The sequence below is a fragment of the Protobothrops mucrosquamatus genome, unplaced genomic scaffold (assembly GCF_001527695.2).
Source record: "Protobothrops mucrosquamatus isolate PMUCROS unplaced genomic scaffold, P.Mucros_1.0 scaffold1183, whole genome shotgun sequence".
In the NCBI taxonomy this organism is placed as follows: Eukaryota; Metazoa; Chordata; class Lepidosauria; order Squamata; family Viperidae; genus Protobothrops; species Protobothrops mucrosquamatus.
In genome coordinates this window covers 751,550-771,992 of record NW_015387396.1, presented here as the reverse complement: position 1 = coordinate 771,992, position 20,443 = coordinate 751,550, and the positions used below count along the sequence as shown (strand labels likewise).

The 20,443-nt window shown below is 37.2% G+C and overlaps 1 non-coding gene across 1 annotated transcript; it reads left to right on the top strand.

Annotated features, from left to right (window-relative positions):
* The first annotated feature begins 450 nt into the window (after positions 1 to 450).
* LOC114922878 lies at positions 451 to 633 on the top strand. Its single transcript, XR_003810513.1, has one exon.
* Positions 634 to 20,443: the final 19,810 nt, after the last annotated feature.

Sequence of the window (20,443 nt, the reverse complement as noted above, 5' to 3'; positions counted from 1 at the left end):
GTTCCTCTGAGTGCGCAGGCGCACGAGTGGTCCGCCAAAGGAGCCCCGCCTCCTCTGGCCTGGCTAGCAGAAGGCAAAGCGACTGCCGGCGGAGTTCGCCTTCCACTCCTCCTTCCCTCCCCGGCGGTATCTCAAGGTGGAGAGCCGACGTGAGATAGGAGAGCCGCAGGCCTTGGTGATAGAAGGTGGGCTTCTTCCTCCTCCACCCTGACGGGCTTCCTTTGGCTTTTTCCTCCCCGGAGCTTCTCACCGCCTCCTCCTCCTCCTCCCCCCTCCTCTTCCTGCCTTACCACGTTCTTAAGTCATGCTGCTTCGGCTTATGGGACTTCGCATTTAGCACGTTTGGGACCTGCTGGCTAGGAGATAGGAGAACACTGCACGTTTGAATTAGGGATACTGTCCAGTCCAGCACATTTCAGATACGTGCTAAAGTTTGCTGGGATTACGTTCGTGGGCTAGGAAATGGCTGCTGTGTGGCTGGGCTCCTGGGGTCCTGCTTTATACCAGTGAGCCTGACTTTGCCCTAGATTAAGAAAAGGCGATACGTTCCTTTTAAGGGATCCGCCTTATGCAGTAACAGGTGTGAGCATTCTTACAGGAACCTGATGGTCATGTATGATACTGCATACAGATGTCCTGTTGGGGCAGAATACCATAGACCAGGGGTCTTCAAACTTGGCCCTTTTATGACTTGTGGACTTCAACTCCCAGAATTCCTCAGCCATGCATGCCTGGCTGAGGAATTCTGGGAGTTGAAGCCCACAAGTCATAAAAGGGCCAAGTTTGAAGACCTCTGCCATAGACTAAGGAAAAGATGTGCTAACTTGTGATGTGCAGTGTGTATAGGTTTTATATGATTGTTGGGGCTTTGACTGCTGTAACTAGTTATATTGGGTGACTATGTTTGGTTTGTGTTTTTAAAAGTAAAGTTTGAAGCACAGGTGCAAGCAACTGATCTTGTGCCTAATTTTTTTAAAAGTTTCCCTTTTGTGATAAATATTGGAATCCGTTTTTTATTTTTACCAGTGGCTAATCAGTGTTTCTTATAGATGCTGAATTTATTAAATAAGAAGAAAACAGAAAAACGACTATTTTGCAGCAACACTTTCTAGGTAACCATCTTGTATTTCAAACTCTTCCCAGTGTTCTAGATGCAATAATTTGACTTTTAAGTCACTTGATAAGAAAAACGTGAAATTAAATATATTAATTGGTACATGTAAGCCAAATTTCTAAATAGATCTTCAAATGGGACTCCCAACAGTACTGTGCTTATTCAAACATAGAATGAGAGTTGAATTGTTTAGACCGTTATGCAGTTAATACAGGCTTAATATCCTTTGTGGCCTTGTAATATCAACTTTTTTCTGCATTTCTATCTTTCTGTCAGTTCCCAGCCCAGTAATATCTAATAATAAATCTTAAGAAACAAAATTAACATAGAAATAACTTCAATTGAAAAAGAAACCCCTATAACAAAAGCACAGTACTAAAATAACATTTTTATCAAAGCTTAAGTGTGCACAGTATACGGTAAGTGATAATTCCCATTTCACTTAGCATTGCTGAATTTTTTTTCTCAAAATAGAGGGATTCACATCTATCTAATTCATGCATTTATAAGTGGGTATAAAACCATATTAATTAGGAAAGCCACCGAGCTTTAAATTTTTGAAGAAATTCTGTGAATAGGGAAAATGTAGCCCTCCTTATCTCTTGTGTACAAGAATATAATGCGCATATATGAGAAATTAGTATATAATTCTAATGTTACATTATATTTTATATGCGCAGGTTTGTGTTATTTATTGCATTTTTGTTTCTGAAGTTTTGTATGCAGTTTCCTTAAGGTTTCTCCTAATATTAGATCCAGGAATAACCACATGAGATAGGTTGGGTTGCAATCACTAGTCTAAAACCATCCAATGAACTCTGTGTCTAAGACCCTGAACCAGTCTCTCCCACTTACAAGTCCAGTATCTTGACCACCAAGCTATACTGGCTGTATTTTGTAGAGTTGAGCTGAACATCAGTTTTGAATTATATATATAAATATGCACTCTTACTGTTCTGTAGGTAACAGATTAATCTGGTTACCTTTGTTCATGGAGTGCTAAATTAAATGGTCACCTTGGCACAGGGAGCCCTTGTGCTCAGTCTTGGAGCTCTTCTGTAAAGAGGGCCAACATTGCCTCAACAAGGTTGCTAAACATTTTATTGCCATAAGATCATCTCAGTGTGATGAATAATTAAAGACTCAGGTTTAAAACGCACCAAAAAAAATCTCTAGATTGACCCTTATTTAACCTGACTATTTGAAAGATATTGGAAGGATAAAATAAGGAAGCAGAGAGAAAAAACATATTTTCTCCAAAGTACCTGCAACAGAATATGATATAATAAAAGTTGGAGATTAAATTCAGTCCTTATGTTAGTCAGACATTTACTCTGCTTAACAGGTTTTTAAATCTGTAAAAAAAAGAAATCATTCTAAGATTGAATATATGGCATTTTGAATATGAAAAATATTAAACATAGAAATGTCCAACAATAAATGTTATGTGAAATCATTTTCAACTACAAGAATTTAATTTATAAGCTGAACACGCTGCTATCTGCTGATGGACATAATTCCCAAGCAGTGTTCCAGGACATGCTTGAATGCAGTAGGCATAGATGTCTAGTAAGATTAGAAGGTTTTAAGCATTCATACTCTCATTTTGCCTCATTCCAGTTGCCCTTGCTAAGCTTAATAATTTTGCATCCTCTAGGGAATTGTTGAGTTTTAGTAGAACATTTTATCCTTGAAGGAAGTTGATTCAGTTATATTTTATGTATAACTTTGGTCCAGATTTATATTCTCCCAGTCAAGCCCAGAGGGAGACTGGGTGTTTATTGAACTTATTTGCATGACCTTAGAAGAAATTGAGGAAAGTTTGAAGCTTACTTATTGTATCTTACTATTTTTTTTCCAGGTAAACATTATTGAAATTCTGCAGAAAGAACTAAATTTTCCTTCATTGATCAAAGTCTGATATACACATCAGGTGGAAAGATACACGAACAGTCAACATTTTTTTTTCACAAGGATTGTAATAAGTGTTCTAAGCAAACTTTTTCATGCTGAATTCAAAAATGAAGTCGTTTTTTTTCTGTCAGGCTTAGGTTTTTTTTTACCCTATTCTGTTCAATTAGTGACATTATGGTGCTTTATGTTAATTATAGTAGCATATCTGTATCAGATTTGTTTAGTGTGGAGGAATTAGCACCTCCCCAATTCATTTTATTTCTGCCTAACAAGCACAACAGGGATCACCTCTAAAATAAGCACACTATGAATTAGCTAGATTTACCATCTGCAATGAAGCTAGTCCCATGTAGTAAGAGTTTTACTGTACCAAAGCTTCTAAAAATGAGACATTTAGTGACAGTGACTAATAATAAAGATGGTGCTTAGGTAAAGCAGAAAAGGAAAATCTTAATTCTGTTCTAACATTTCAAGTTACCTGAAATGAGTTGCATTTGTTGATGCAAGGGGATCTGAACAATCGTGTTCGTGATTTGAAGTTGTCTTAGAAGCAGGGTGAACTTTTAAGATCAAAATGAAAGGGAATCTTCACTGTCAGGATACTTAAGATTTTTTCTTTCTTTCATAGCCACCATAATGAATGTAACAATTTCTTCTCCCAATAAGTTGGATTAGTGTTTTGTAAAGATGTCTATTCAGTTATGGAGACCGTTGGCCATGAATACAATGTAAATTATTGGCTCCTTGAAAGTTAACTGGAAGGCTCTTTTTCATAATGGAAATAATTTATTGTCTATGTGTTAGCCCATGCTGCTAACATGAAAGAGTTGTATGAGAGCATGAGAGAAAAGATCCAGTGTGAAAAAGATAAATGGACTGTTTTTGGAAGTCTGAAAGTCACTGTACTTTTTTCAGCCTGCAATTTGGATACACAAAGCAAGGTGTTTTTTCCATGAGTAGGACAGCAAGAAGGAAAAAAAAACCCATCAAGCTCAGAAAGAATGGCCCAAACATACCTCATTTGTTCACAAACAGTTTGGAGAATAACAAAGCAAGAAATTCACAAAACACTAAGCGGTAGAACGTAACTTGTCATTGAAAGTTCATCACTTGGACTTTTTCCGTGACAACCTCAGCATAGTCAGTGATAAGTATGGTAAATAATTTCCTCAGGATACTTGAAACATGGAAAAACCAAGAATAGTTGAGTCCCAGTATGCCAGCTGACTGGGTCTTTGAGATGAAAGCCACCAGATAATTAAACACTGCTTCTTTTTGGTGACACTCATGCTTCAGATTAAACTGTAAATATAGGCTATTATCAACAGTAAGTTATGTATCACTCGGACACCATACCTGATAGAAAAATCCTGAAACATTTGAATTCAGCATTAAAAACTTATGAGACTAACCAGTTTTCATGTGACACAAAAGTCTTTTGTTCTCCATCCTTTCAAGTTACCCTATGCAGCATCGTTGATTCCAAGTGTGATATTTTTATTCCATTTCAAGGGTATCCCTGTGGGAAAAGCCCATGGATATAACCATAGATAGATGTTTTTATTCATCCAGAAATTGTAAGAAAATACAAATCTGCATATAAAATGCAGTCCAAGAAGTTAAGGATTAAATAAGGGGTTTTTTTTTATTTTGTGAATAAATCCCTAATCAAGCATCCTCCAGTATTTCTTCCAAGCTAACAAGTGGCTGCTAATTGTACTGTGTACTATAGCTGTGATAGCTTTATCCCATTTTCAAATTTATCATAAGAGAGCTTTTGAGAGCTCTTGCACCAAATTTCTCTGATAAGTGTCTCTAGGTCAATGATCAGAAAACAAGATTATTATGCTAACTGCTAGGAGTTCTAGAATAAGCAACTGACAAATTCCAGGTAATTAATTTGGCATACTTTTAGAACAAGAGGGACATCTTAGAGGAATGGTGCAGCAATACTGAGGTTCTTCCACTCAAAAACCCCCTCCTCCCCCATCAAATTATTTGCAGCTAAATGTTTGGTGCAGCCCCTCATTTGATTTCTGTTCAGCCCATATTCTAGCTATGCTTTGTTGGAATCAGTTCAGATTTTTCCAGGTATAAATGCAAATTTACAACTGAAGTCTAGGTTGTCTAGGATGGAGATTTACATTGGCTGGTAATTTTCACTTTCTGATTAAAAATAAACTTTTGGTCCCTTAACGATCCTTGCAGTTTATTCGGTTGGGGGGAAAGCCTCATTGTAATACCCTTTTGCCCTATGGTCTTCTATCAGAAACCTTGTTTTCAGTACTGTAAAACAGTATCCTTTTAAATAAGTTACAGATCTAGGATTGCAAAATTATTTAAATGTAATGTGGAGCTAGCTAATTATTTCACTAACTTGGAATTGCATGGATAATACAGAACCTTCTCTTGGGCATACTTTAATATATATATGCCATCTGTCTTATTGGAGGTCTGGTTTAATAGGATTCTCTTTGAGATAAGCCGGCTCATGCAGTCTGATGCACTCAGAATGATAGCCCTGTTTCCTTCTATTGTGAGTGTTAGAGAGACATGCACGCAATTAAGTTACTTTCACCTTTTCTATAACTATTCCTGGTCATCTAGGCAATTACTGTGTCTCCACCAGTTTATCAGATAGGCACCAAAGCAATAAATACATTGTAACCAAATTCTGTACCACAGCATGTGAATTAGTGGTTTTTGACCAAAACAACAACACTTTTTTCATTGTCATATCAAGAAGTTTAATTAGACTGGTTTTTGAGGTTTTACAAGATTTAAGTTTTTAATGCCTTTCAATTACATTATAGAACCCTTTGTTAACTTACTAAAGGGCATACCAAAATATTTGTCTACGTTTTGACTCGGTACCAGCTATGAAATTTGGATTTTTGACATCTTTCAGTAGTCAATTTATGATGTGACATTAGCTTTTCAAATAATACTACATGGTTAAAATATCTTTCTGCCACTAGGTGGAATAAAGTTCTCTGAATGGCCTTTTGCTTTCTCTGTTATCTTCTGCTGTAAACAGAATTGCTGTAATTGCATTCCAAGAATTGTTACCCTAATTGATTACATAAGGGAACTGTCTGAACAACAGAAGAAAAACAAGTGCTGTGCTTTTTAGCAAACCTTTTCAGGAAGTTTGAGGAACAAGCTCTTCTGGAAAATTCCATCAGAGTACTTTGAACAAACTGCATGCTCTATATAAGGCAAGAACATTGGACATCTGCATAAATCATTTAATTCAGGTCTTTTTGAAATATAAAGTTCTAACGGGCAGAAATAGGAGAGGTGTATTATAAGTGAAGGAGATCATAAGAATTGTTGCTAAACCTAGAAATACGAAAGTTTAGCTTTTTATATTAACCCCTAATTTCAGGCATGGAATATGCAGAGCTTTTTCAACCGATTGACACTAAAAGCACTTCTTTTGTTTCCACATAAATTCAATAATGGATAAAGAAACTTGGGTCCTGCAAAATACAGTACTACCAAAATTGACACTGTTGAATATTTTCAAGTTCTATCAAATGTGGAAATCTAGAGCTGACTTTTTTTAATTATCAGTTGTGTTCAGGTGCCCACAAGTTTAGGAACTTTATTTTACAGTCCTTAAGTGGTTAACTTGAATTGTTTTCTGCAACACTGCTGCTTTATGGTCCATATCATAAATGGTAAATCCCTGCATGCTCTTACTATATTAGCAGGATATTTTAACATAAGAAGGAGACATGTTAGCTTGAGGATTGCATTCCAATTTGAAAACTATTTTGGGATGGTAGGAAGTTGAAAGGGAACCTCTGTTTACAGTCTTTAAAGGATGTCATTTGCTTAATATAACCAATTGGTTAGGATTAGTAAACCTTACATTCTATCAATAAGATATCTTGATGGCTGTATATATTGGTTGATGACATTGTTCGCAAGCATTCATTATTAAACATTTGAGATTGAGAAGGCTATTTTGTATAATTCTTTTCGTGTTTTGTCATGTTATAACTTTGGGAGTGGTTGCAGTTTACTTCAATTATTCATTTTCCCTTAGCATTTCAGTGCTAAGGGAGTCTTGCTATATATTGTATGTGTGTTGCTTTATTTATCCAAGACTTGGAATGCTCGTAATGTAAGGCTAACTCATAGCTGAGGTAAGGGTGCATGAAGCTTTATTTGAATATTGCATAGCTGTAGAAAAGAATTATACTACTATTGCCAATGTCTGTCTTCCATCATCTTTCATCTGGAGTATTATGAGAAGTATAGGGAGCTGGCTTCCTTGCCCTGCTAGAAAATGTGAATCACCCCAGGCTGACATAACAGAAAAGAGAGGCACTTAAAAGAGCAAAGGCAACAACTTCTTGATGTTGTTATCTCTTGAACACTCACCATATTGTATCTGATTCAAACAGCCCTGCCTGGATGGACCATCTTTCAGCTGCCCAAGTGAAGCAAACACTATTATCTTTGGTGTAGCATTTTGCAAAATGATAACCTGCAAGTTAGTTTTAAGAATTTATCTAGGTGACAATAACTTTTGGTGGTTTTTCTTGGTAAAGACATTATCTTTTAAAATACATTCATTTTAGTTGTGCTGCTGTAGCAACTTAAAATATGTTGCTCATGGAGGTTTATCTGAAATACCTTCCAATTTAATGTTTCTCAGCCATTCCTTTTCAACAAATTTGGATTCTACCAAGATAATAAAAAAGCCATGGTTTATTGGCATTCTGATATGCTTATCACTTACAGTAGGCCTTTTAAAAATACATTGATACTGTTTACAATACTTTTTTCTATTTTGTAACTAAAGTAGAACTAATTGTGACCAAAGCAGTTCTTTCAAGTGTAGGAATTATCTTTTTCGAAACCCAAATTAAAATAAACACAGATGTTATTAAGTGAGCTAACCGTGCAAAACACTTTCATTTTGGCTCCTAATCCATAAACTTTCAGTAGCTGTTCCAGTCCTGGACTTCACCAAATGTTCTGCCAAGATGTACTCAGTTCCTTTGTGTTGGCCCACTCAACTGGAGACCACCTGCTCTCACCCCTCTCATGTATCTCAATTTAAGAATGGAATTTGCCCCACCTAGACTCATTTGACATACCATTAGTTATTATTATTATTATTATTATTATTATTATTATTATTATTAGATTGCACAGACTGACTACAAGCAGCGGCATGACAAAGTAGCAACAATGGTGCATTGGAAGATCTGCAAGAAATATCATTTGCCTGTAAGCAAAAACTGGTGGGATCATAAAATAGAGAAAGTCATAGAAAATGATAAAATTAAACTGCTCTGGGACTTCAGAATTCAAACAGACAAGCACCTGCAACATAACACCCCNTGGCATTGACAAATTCGCTATTAGTCAATTGCAAAAGGCGGCCTTACTAGGAACTGCTTCCATCCTGCGACGATATCTGTAATACCATCAAACATCCACATCTGCCTATCCCAGGTCCTGGGTAAGGACTCGATAGGTAGACAAAATGCCAAATCCAGTCTGAACATCTGGCTGACTGTGCGATGATCCATAATAATAAAAAGTTGGAAGGGACCTTGGTGGTCATCTAGTCCAACCCCCTGCTCAGGCAGGAAACCCTATACCATTTTAGACAAATGGCCGTCCAATTTCTTCTTAAAGACTTCCAGTGTTGGAGCATTCACAGCTTCTAGAGGCAAGTTGTTCCACTGATTAATTGTTCTAACTGTCGGGAAGTTTCTCATTAGTTCTAGGTTGCTTCTCTCTTTGGTTAGTTTCCATCCGTTGCTTCTTGTCTTTCCTTCAGGTGTTTTGGAGAATAGCTTGACTCCTCCTCCTTTGTGGCAACCCCTGAGATACAGGAACACTGCCACAGTTGACAGCCACAGTTATAAATCAAGGATTACTCTTAATATCAAGGTTGAGGTGTCACTTTAAAAAAATTGCATTTTTGAGTTGTGTTGATACTGCTTAGCGTTCAGCCATATATAGTAATATAGCATACTGCATTCTCACCTGCCAGGTGATGTTTCTGTTTGGCCTTATTAAAGCATTGAAGTAGACCTTTATGGACCAGCTCATGTGATAAATATGTAATTTAAAAAACCCATACAGGACTGATGAAGGAATGCAAAAAAAAAAAGACTTTTCACTCAGAGAGGGAGGATAGGCAGTGGAGAGTACAAAAGTCCATTTTTTTTTCCACCCGTGAATGGTTAAGAATGAACTTCCAGGTTTGCAATGGAAACCTGGACGATTCTCAATAAAATCGGGCTGAACTGTGGCTCTTTGAAAGCAAGCAGGATTTATAAGAAGCCACAAAATCACAGTCAGCCCTAACTTTGTTACTCAATCTGACAGGATAGCAAGTCAACTTCAATTCATAGGAAATGGGATGTCAGTGGCTCATCACACAATTTGGGGAAGTCTCTTAAATTATTTAATAGTGTTTTGGCACCGAGTGATTAGTACACTATTAGGATTTAAGATAATAAGCATTCTTACAGAACAATAACTCTAGAGGTTTGCACAAATTAAAAGAATGTATAGTGTCCTTTTGTGAACAAGATTTCTGAGGGAGATTGCAGATGGACCTCTTTTATGCCAGTTGGAACATAATGACTTTCCGGTTAGGTCTACACTGAAGTTTTCAGCTCGTTCTGACTTGTTCTTAGCTTACTTATTTCAAAAGTAAAGGAGGATGATTTGATTTAGCATCTGGAGATGCCTGCCCAGAAAATTTCTGGAGAGATGTCTTTTCTTGATATCCATCAACTTTTCCTCCCTTTTAGAGAGTCACATGTCTGCTCACTACAGTAATAAAGTTGAGATAAATAGCATAGGTCTAGGATAGAAGGTAAGTGTCAAGATAGAAAATAATCTTACTAAAGGGTAATCAAAAGAAATGCAGAGTGCAAAAGCCACAATATAATATTGGGTGATACAGGTTAATATGGAGTTAATATATAAGTTACAGGGGAAATGTGGATCACACCACTCACCATTTCTTCTGCGTGACTACTACAAACACTAAAACTGTAAGTACTTTAACATTTTAAAATACCAAACTGAAGTGCCCTGTATATCTGCTTTACACATTAGCAAATGTTATTCCTTCAGAAAGGGCTACTCTGCCTACAAATGTCAACACATTCTGTTAAACAAATAAATATACAGAGATTTACAGTTTCCTCATATTCAATGAGAAATAACTTCATCTTGGACTCCATCACCTTTGATTCATTCTTAGTCAAGATTTTGTTCATCTTAGTGCCATCCTGTTTTCCAAAGCTCTGTTGGGCACAACCCAATCTTGTGGGCCCTATTATGGGGAAGGACTAAAACTTGCTATCAGTCTTGATCTGCTACAATGAAGGAAATAAAAGTAATAACATTCAGGGCAGCATTCATCTGAGCTAGCTTATCATTCCTGGTCCTTAAAACTGGATTAACCACTCTGAAAACGTGTAACAAAGGCAACCTTTTAGGGTTATTTTCAAGGAATTAACTGTAAATTTCTTCTTGATGAAATGAGCCTTAAAGGTCAATTGTGAGTAAGAAAAAATTGTTTTAACATCCCGTTTTAGAAATGTCAAGATGGCCATACTTCAGTGTGATCTTGGTAGCTAAAAGGAACCATTTATTTTTTGCTTGCTTCTTTCTGTTAAACCTTAGTGAGGTTATAAACTACTACTGAAGCCCTTTCACATCACTAAATAGTTTTCTAAGGTTGCCAGGTGACCATATTTTAAACTGGTTACAACTGATAATGGTTACAATTCTCTAGATCAGAGTTGAAGTTCTGTTATCCCTGAAATTTGTGTAGTAATTCACTACACTGTAATGAAATTTGCAAAATGCTTTAAGATACAAAGATAAAATAAGGTGCATGCCACTTTAAATGTATGTACTTTTGTGGATGAGAATCAGATTCATCAAACTAAGCAGACCCTATTAAAAATTGTATTCTGCACAGAACTAAATCAGCCCATTTCCCCCCTAAAAAGATGCATGGTTATCCACTATGCGGTTATCCATTATGCACAAAATATTGTTTTCTGTTGAGCTAAATGTGAAATCAAGATATCTGGTATGCCCATTCAAGCAGCTTTACGGTCAGAACAATGAAACAATCATAGTGAATTAAAACCAAGGTGCTGGCCTAGAAACTAGGAGACTGGGAGTTCTTGTTCTGCCAAATGCATGAAAGCCAGTTGGGCCAGTCACTCACTCTCAGTCCAACCCACCTCACGGTTGCTGTTGTGGTGAAAATAGGAGGAAGAAGGGGTATTATGTATATTCATAGCCATAATTACTTATAAGGTAATAAAGGCCGGATAAAAAAATTCTAAAAAATAAATAAATGTATGCATGGTCTTCTATTGCCCCTGTACCAGTTGTTTCCCCTTCTTATTCCATGCTCCCATGTTTCTCTTATATTCTAGAATATCTAATTTAGCAAATTCTAAGAACCATTTATAAATAAATAGTGCTGGATTGTTATCATTATGTAAAGAATATTTTAATTCTTGTAATGTTGATTAAATTGTTTTCTAAAATGTACAGAGTGCTCCAAAGTGACATGTAGATGCAGGTGGACTATTTTAATTGCCTCATAATTGACAGCCCACCTACATGTACATGTCACTTTGGAGCGTTCTGTACTTTTTGGTAAATGTTTTAATCTTATTAACTTCCACACTCCATGCTCCAGCCAGGAACACACAGGGAGGGAAAAGAGAGAGAAGGAAAGAAGGAAAACATCGTGCTATCTATAAGTTTGGCTTTCCCCATAACACTAACTCAGCACAATCAGATGGATCAAAGTGAAGCTGGTGTGGTATTGCACACCACCTCTTCCTAGTAGCTCATCTAGAAAAAAGGGGGGAAATTCCATGTTTGCCAAAACAATTGGAGCATAATGCTTAATAGTCAATAAGGAGTACCGAGGGTGCTGATTTAAAGATACCCCATATGTTAAGTTTTCAAACAAGCCTCATCTCGTCTCATGGCAGAAATGCAGGAAGTAGAAAGGGGGAAATTATTAATTTAAATTTTAAAAAGATTAAAAACCTTAATAAAAGCATACATTTATATAGTTTAGCCCAGGGGTAGGCAACCCTGGCTCTTTTATGACTCGTGGACTTCAACTCCCAGAATTCCTGAGCCAGCATAGCTGGCTCAGGAATTCTGGGAATTGGTCCACAAGTCATAAAAGAGCCAAGGTTGCCTACCCCTGGTTTAGCCCAATGCTGGGCCACATTGATGGCAGGGATAATTTCTACCTAGCAAGTCATTCTGTGTGCATGTCGGCCCCAAGGGGGCACTGTAAAAGATAGTTGTTTGAATAGTGCCAATTCGCCATAATTATCCTTGCTCTCTGGGATTAACCCCCATTTTTCCATGGGGTCTTTACTTCTAGCCAAAACAGTGCACAGTTTATTCAAACATCTCCAAACCGTCCCCTCCTCCAAACCTCCAGAAAACTCCTCAGGCAGTTTTATTTAATTATGAAGATTAAAGTTTCCATCTTTTTATTTGTTCTGTTTGAGGTGTAGTAATGCCTCATGATAAATATCCAAATCTGGACATTAAGAGTATCTTCTCTGATACTCTTAAATTAAAAGCAAGGTAAAGGATTTCCTCTAAATAATGCAAAATAAAAACAACAAGTTTTAGAAATATTTAAAGGAATGAACTGGCAGGGATTCCCTCGCCATGCCCTCCAATAAGCCCAGTGTCAAAGAGCTTCCTAACCTCCTTCACCCATGTTGGATATAACTAGACTGGCATTCTGGAATGCTGCCTTTAGCTCCCCTGTTTAGTGCAATGTTTTGTCATTATGCAAAGAACCATACTACTCTTATGTCCCTCCTGGGCATAGGCGGATGTATCACAGGGCATAGTCTGAACTTGCTAGTTGCCTATCTCCTACAAGATCATGTTGTCTCTCCAGTTGCAATTTCTCATCTTTGCTGCAATAGTTTTCTAGATTTTAATCTCTCCAGTAGCTTTTTCCTCCAAAGCTGCAGCAGTCTTAGTAAAAGGTTCTCCTACTTGCCCATTTCTATTGTGTTTCCTGACCAGGCTGGATGGCTGCTATAGAATTTGTCACTCCTCCTCACAGGATTGTATTATGACTTTTAATAATTAGGTATACAATGCCTGCTTGTTAATTGCAAATGTTTCATTCCAGTGTAAAATCACAAATGATGATGCCTCGAGGCCATGGAATTGGAGGGGTTGGGTCTGGGAGTCTGTAGTTATCCTCTTTCTTCCATAAACATTTCTCCCATAATGATAATCTGACAATTACTCCTATTAATTCAGCCAAGGTGGATCTCAGCAGTCTTGGAAGCACTTGTGGTTGTTTGCATGGCACCTGGGCACCCGAGGGGTCATTCTGATCCTCATGGCTCTTTTATGACCCAGGTGAGGGAAACTCTCTTCGTGTCCCACAGCCAACCGAGGCCACCTGGATGTTTCCTTTTAAGTTGGTGCTTTCCCAATTACATTTTTAAACTCCTGATTCATAAACTGTTCCCAAGATTCAAAATGTGCCAATCAGTTAACAAGACTGCAATATGGCCACAATCGTTGTTTTGTTCCTTTTTTAAAAGCTCTAAATCCTTTTTACATAATCATAACATCTCAAAGGAGTTGGCAAAAATTGAAAAGGGCCTATAAAACCCATACACAGAAAATCTGAAACCAATCTTTGTGCTATCAAAGAGACCAAGAATGCATGACTAGACTGCAATCTTGGATCATGCTCATAAACTCAAAGCCCAGATTTGCATGGAATGTGTGATATGAATGCAAACAGGAGAACTTGGCTACAACGCAGTGGTGGGATTCAGCCGGTTCGTACCACTTCGGCAGAACCGGTAGCTAATTTTTTGTTGCCCAGGCCCAGAATTGACTTCCAGAAACAGCATCCACACAGAGAACCGGTTGTTCACATATTTGAATCCCACCACTGCTGCAACATCAGAGGAACATTTATTTACACCTTCTTTTTTAATTATCTTCCTAATCTGTATTCATCTGTATTGCCTCCCATCCTCACCCATTTCTTTTTTTCTGGCAAGTACTATGAGCAAGAGGGGGAAAGATTAATCAAAAGAAAAAAGAAATGCAGTTTTGAACATGACCTGAACTATATTTGTTTTCCTAAGGTGGAACATTTGTTAGTTTTCCAATACAAAGGTTTTTCCTGAATGAATAAGAACGTCATAAGAAATACATACGCCCCAAATGCAATAATTTTATCTTGCTGGGACAACACCACGTGGCCTGAGGAATTTGCCTATATCTTTGTAATCCCCTTCATATTAAAAACAACTTTCAGCCTAAAGTGCAGCACACACTTAAAAGAAGCTAAGGAACCATAACTCCATCCATCTTAATAACTGGTTTATCTGCTTCAGATGTTAGTTTCAGTGGCTACACTGCAGTGGACAGAGGGACACCTCCCCTCAACCTCTTCCACTGTCACCAACCTACATACTGTACAATCCCTTTACTGAGAAATGTAGCTGGGTTTTAACAAAAATATTTTAACACATCAGGTTTTAAGAATGTTAAATCATGTTTCTATGGATGAGTGTCTTTTTAGTGAAATGTGAAGGAGCTACAACTGCTTTATTTCAGATTTAATGGTTCCTGATTAAGATTTGTTTGCAAGGAGAGGAACAAGATTTTCCTAACTTTCACTCTTGGTTGAGTTACCATAAGAAGTTTTGTCCTAAAATTATTCCTTTATTCTCTCTCATATCTAGAGCTGGTACATGGAGCAGCAATTAAGATGTGGGACTCGACTCAAAGGAACCCAAATTTAAATCTATCTCATTAGGATTTTGAGAAAGCAGGTAGAAAGGCCATATGCTGTCTCCATGGTTCTCATTTGGGTCAAACCCCTAAAAATTCTTAGTTCTGCCATTTTTCTCTTCTACTCTTCTTACTGTACTACTTTGCTTACGTATCTCAATAATGGAGAAGTATTACTTAACATGGTTTTGTTTAAAAAAACATCAAGTAAATTTCAACTGACAGAAGAACAAATATACTTTGATTGTCTGCATAGTAAACACTGGGATTTTTATCTGTTTAAATAATTATGAGGGTACTTTCCAGGCTAGCTTGATCTGAACTGCTTCCTGAAGGACCAGTTTTGGCCAGCTTATGTTGTCTTGACTTAGGCAACCAACTTTTCCTGTGTTATTGTGGGATAAAGTTGTGCTTTTATTAACTACATTTTGGGGAAGCTGCTTTCTCTACTGGGAAGAGGAGGTTTTAGGAGTACATGCAGATCAACAAAAGCATTGAAAAAAAGACAGACTTGCTTTTCCAAATTTCAAATTATATTGTCCTTCAAATTGTTTGCCATGGGTAACTGAATGGATAAAATATGTGTGTGTGCTTTGTCCAGTTGTTCTACCACTTGACATGAATCCACACTTGAAGTCTCTTGCTTGCCACATTTACAACAATATAAACCCACATAGAAATTTGAAATTGTGTATGATTATGGTGATTTCATCTTATTTAAAATGAAATATTAAGATTTCATCTTATATTCTTTCACTTGTCATAACATTATCCTCTTTAAAATCAATTGTGGAATCGTCTATCTTCCCATTGTGGTCTTTAATAAGATTTATCATCTCCACTCAACTTTCCATTACATGACCCTCACTATTTTCACTATCAGAGTCAATGTCCTCAGATGTTGCTTCAAAATTTATCATTCAAAAATTCCTCAATTTAGAGAAAAGCGCATGAATGCTATAATAGAATAGAATAGAGCTGGAAGGGACCTTGGAGGTCTTCTAGTCCAGCCCCCTGCTCAAGCAGGAGAACCTATATCATCTCAGACAAGGACTGTCGAGTCTCTTCTTAAAAACCTCCAGTGATGGAGCGCCCACGATTTCTGGGGGGTAAGCTATTCCACTGGTTAATTGTCCTCACTGTTAGGAAGTTTCTCCTTAATTCCAGGTTGCTTCTCTCTTTCATCAGTTTCCAACCATTGTTTCTTGTCCTGCCCTCTGGTGCTTTGGACAATAATTTGACCCCCTCTTCTTTGTGGCAGCCCCTCAAATATTGGAATACTGCTATCATGTCACCCCTATTTCTTCTTTTCTTTAGACTAGCCAAACCCAAGTCCTGCAGTTATTCTTTATATATTTTCGTCTCCAGGCCTTTGCTCATCTTAGTTGCTCTTCTCTGTACTTTTTTCAAAGTCTCAACATCTTTTTTGTAGTATGGTGACCAAAACTGGTTGCAGTATTCCAGGTGTGGTCTCACTAGGGTTTTATAAAGCGATACTAATACTTCGCGTGATCTTGATTCTATGCTTCTGTTTATACAACCCAGGATTGTATTCTGTTTTGGCTGCTGGTGCACACTGCCGGCTCATAGTCAAGCGATCATCCACTAGGACTCCAAAGTCCCTCAGTTAAAAAAAAACAACAACATCCAATCATTGCAATCACTGAATGAGGAATGGACAGGGTGAAAACTTATGGAAAACTCTCAGATCCATTTCTCCATTCTGTACTTCCCTCTTCCCTTCCCTCTTGCCTAAAAATATTCTTTGGTGCTCACTACAGCAAAAACATTTTCCCTAGCTTTTCTTGTTAGAAAATGCACCATTAATTTACTTTGTATGCCTGATATTAGGTGTGCAGAACAGAACAGAATAACAGAACAATTCTTTGCTCACTTCAAATCTGCCACAATCTACTTTCAATGCCAAGAACTTGTGATCTCATTTTAAATTGTTTTCCATGGCAGGGTTTTGTGTAAATATTTTGGGTGATGATGACTCATCTTAAATGCTGCCAGAGAATAGCATCAAACTCAACAATCAGCTCCACAGTTTTAAGAAAGGTTACGTTGTTTGGCACAGGCAGCTGATTTGAAGTCCCATAAAGTGTTAGGTTGCGATTAGGCAGCATGCTCACAATGGCAATGCATCTTTTCAGAACATTTTGCCAGTAAGGAGACTCTGACACAATCTTTTCATGATGCTGCTTATCTTTGGCGATGGCCATTCGTCTTAGTCATACCTCAGGCTCATTCCAACAATGGAATACTCTCAGAAGATCTTCTGCTTTCTCATGGCATGTCAGATTTCCCACCAAACTTTCCAGGCCGTTGTCTTAATGCAACCCAATATGGCTAGAATGCAGAAAGGGTTTGCAGTAGAAACAGCTTGCAGCATTCTAGGGCTTTGAAGACATAAGCCATGGCCTCTCTATGTTCTCACCAACAATGCACCGGATGGAAGTTTCTGTTTAATAACTGTAACTGAATATAAAAAACAAGCATGAAAAAACCTAAATACAGAAAGGTATAAAGAAAGGAAAATGAACACAACAAAAGAAAACTAAAAGAACAAAAACATAAAAGACAAATATTTGTAAATACATATACTATACAAACTTTCACATACAAATAGGTTTTTACACATACAAACCATTCTTTTATAAGTCTTTCAGTAAATTGCACTATTTACTGAGGCTTGTCCAACTTAGTGAAATCTATACAGATAGATTTGTTCATAGGCTGATCTTGTAACATTTCTGCCGATTGAGTAGTTGAAACCATATATTCATTTTTCCAAAACTGAAGAACAAACATTTTAGCTCTTAAGTTGGTCACAGAAACCAGTTTCTTTGTACACATAGCAATTTCTATGCAGTGAAAATACAGTTCAAAAGAATATGAATATCTGAGAATATTAAAACTTATCTCAAAGTTAACACATGTAATAGCTTCCTCCCAAAACAGAACAATGATAGGGTACTGTAGAAAGCTAAGCTTGAGTGAAGCCATAATCTGATTGCCTTTCCAACAACATAATGGTTTCCTCAAGCCTATTCTTTATACAGAGGTGGCAAGATGACTCAACGGTTAAGACACTAGGCTTGTTCACTGGAAAGTCAACAGCACAGGTTTGAGACCCGAGCATCACATGATGGGATGAGCTCCTGTTCTTGCCCCAGCTCCTGCCCACCTAACAGTTTGAAAGTACATAAATAAATACCACTTCAATGGGAAGATAATAGCACTCTGTGACGTCATGCTGGCCACATGCCCATGGAAACGCCTTTGGATAGAGCTGGCTCAATGGCCTTGAAACGGAGATGAGCATGCTCCCTATAGTTGGTTACGACTAGTGAAGTAAAATCTGCAGAGTCTCCTTTATTCTTTATACAGGTAGTGCTCCACTTACTACCAGTTGCTTAGTGACCATTCAGACTTTCAAAGGATTGCCAAAAGCTACTTATGACCAGTTGCTTAACAACCATTTAAAGTTGTGAAGGACTCCCCCAAAACTACTTATGGCTCAGTTCTGGAATTCCGACATCTGCACATGCCCCGTGGTCATATGATTGCATTTCAGATGCTCACCTTTATGACCAGCTGCAGTGTTCCACAGTCACGTGATCGCAATTTGCAATGATTTTTGCTGGTTTGGGGCCTTTTTGGCTAGTTTCCAGCAAAAAAATATCCATAATAATACATTGATTTGTTTAATGGCTGCCACCAAAAAAGTCATAAAATCATGGGTGCCTCAACTTACCACCATCATGATTTACAATAGAAATTCCGGGCTACAGAAGAGATAATGACATCAATGCCCAAACTTTCAGCAGAATTTAAATTATGTCTTATTCAACAGCAACAAAAATATTTGGACTTGTGGGATTCTAATTTCATTGCCTTGAGAATAAGAATATTGTTTTTATTTTCAGAATAAGAAATCTCTCAGACAACTATTTAGGTGTCTCTACAGCCCATAATCTGGTCGTATGGAACTAAACTCAGCCACAATTCTTTCTTATGTCTCCACTATACCGTAATCTATCCTTTTCTACAAGATAGTAAGATATTCAAGATATTACAATTAATCAGTGGAAAGGATTGCCTCCAGAAATTGTGGGTGCTCCATCCCTGGAGGTTTTCAAGAAGAGATAGACAGCCATTTGTCTAGAATGGTATAGGGTCTCCTGCTTGAGCTGGGGGCTGGACTAGAAGAACTCCAAGGTCCCTTCCAGCTCTGTTATACAGTATTCTGTACAATATGAGGTAACATTTTTGGAACATACACTATAAATTCTGCCTATTTCAGCCTTCTACTTTAAAGAGCACTGCTTGCATACCAAAAAATTGGGGTTTGTCATATTAGAAAAGAGGGAAATTAGCAAAATTTCCTCTTTCTTACAGATCTGCTTACAGCATTTCTTTCTAGCTGCTTGCGGCAGCCATGAAACAGGAAGCATAAGCACAGTCAAAGGGAGAACAGGACAATGATATTGTTATCTACGTATTAGTGACTCTTGATCCAGCATCTGTTGCAATCCTCAGGGCTAAAGAGAGAATTATTCTGGTATGTACCTGTTTTGAGGAAAGCTGCTGTAGAATTTAATAAAAATTATTTTAGTCATTTCAAGAACAGAATATTTTGAACACAACGGGGCCTTATAACAAGAAGGATAAGAGATTTAAGTAATATAGTATGTTTTATAATATATGAAATGTTAAAATAGTAGGTTGATGTAACTTTTATTAATATATAAGTAAAATATAAACTGATTAAAAAGGATATTATATCTAGATATTATAAGATAGATAAAAAGTATAGTATTTTTATAATGCATGATATAAAATATATTTTTTCTTGTTAAAATATAAACCAAGACATCCACGCTGTACACCAGGCACTGGAGATTCTTATAGTTAAAAACTAATAAAATATCTATATAAAAAATATTTTAGTCATTTCAAATAGCTGAAATAATACTGTATCATTCTAAGAATAAGAGATTAAATTATATGAGAATCACTGCTCCCTTCTCAGCCACCAAAGGCTGGGAATGTATTTTGCTTTTGCAACTCTCAAGAAATCTGGTTTTAAAGCTTCTTAGCCAACACATTTTTTTAAAAAAATCTATGGACATCTAGCTATTTGTAGTGAGATGTGCACTTAGCAAGATAAACCATTTAATGGGAAAGTATGTCATATCTCTGTTACATGGGCCCACCATCAGTTCCCAATGTTATTGTTACTCTCTAGAGTAGGAAGTTTTCCTTTCATAACTGATGGCATGCTTTTCCTCTGAATTTCTAGAGAATTTGGAACCTTCACTTCCCCTCTGTATGAGTTTGCCAATTGAAATAGCTTTTTCAAAACTTTTGTAATGTGATATAACAATAAGATGAAATGAAACATGGAGGTAAGGCCTGAACTTGATCGGCCTGAACAATCTCCAGTATGAGAACTTCTGACCTAGGAGCCTTTTTGGTGGCAGTCATTAAGCAAACATCATGGTCGTTAAGTGAACCAATTGTTTGCTATGGAACATTTTTGCCAAAAACCATCATAGATTGCAGTCATGGTGTAAACAC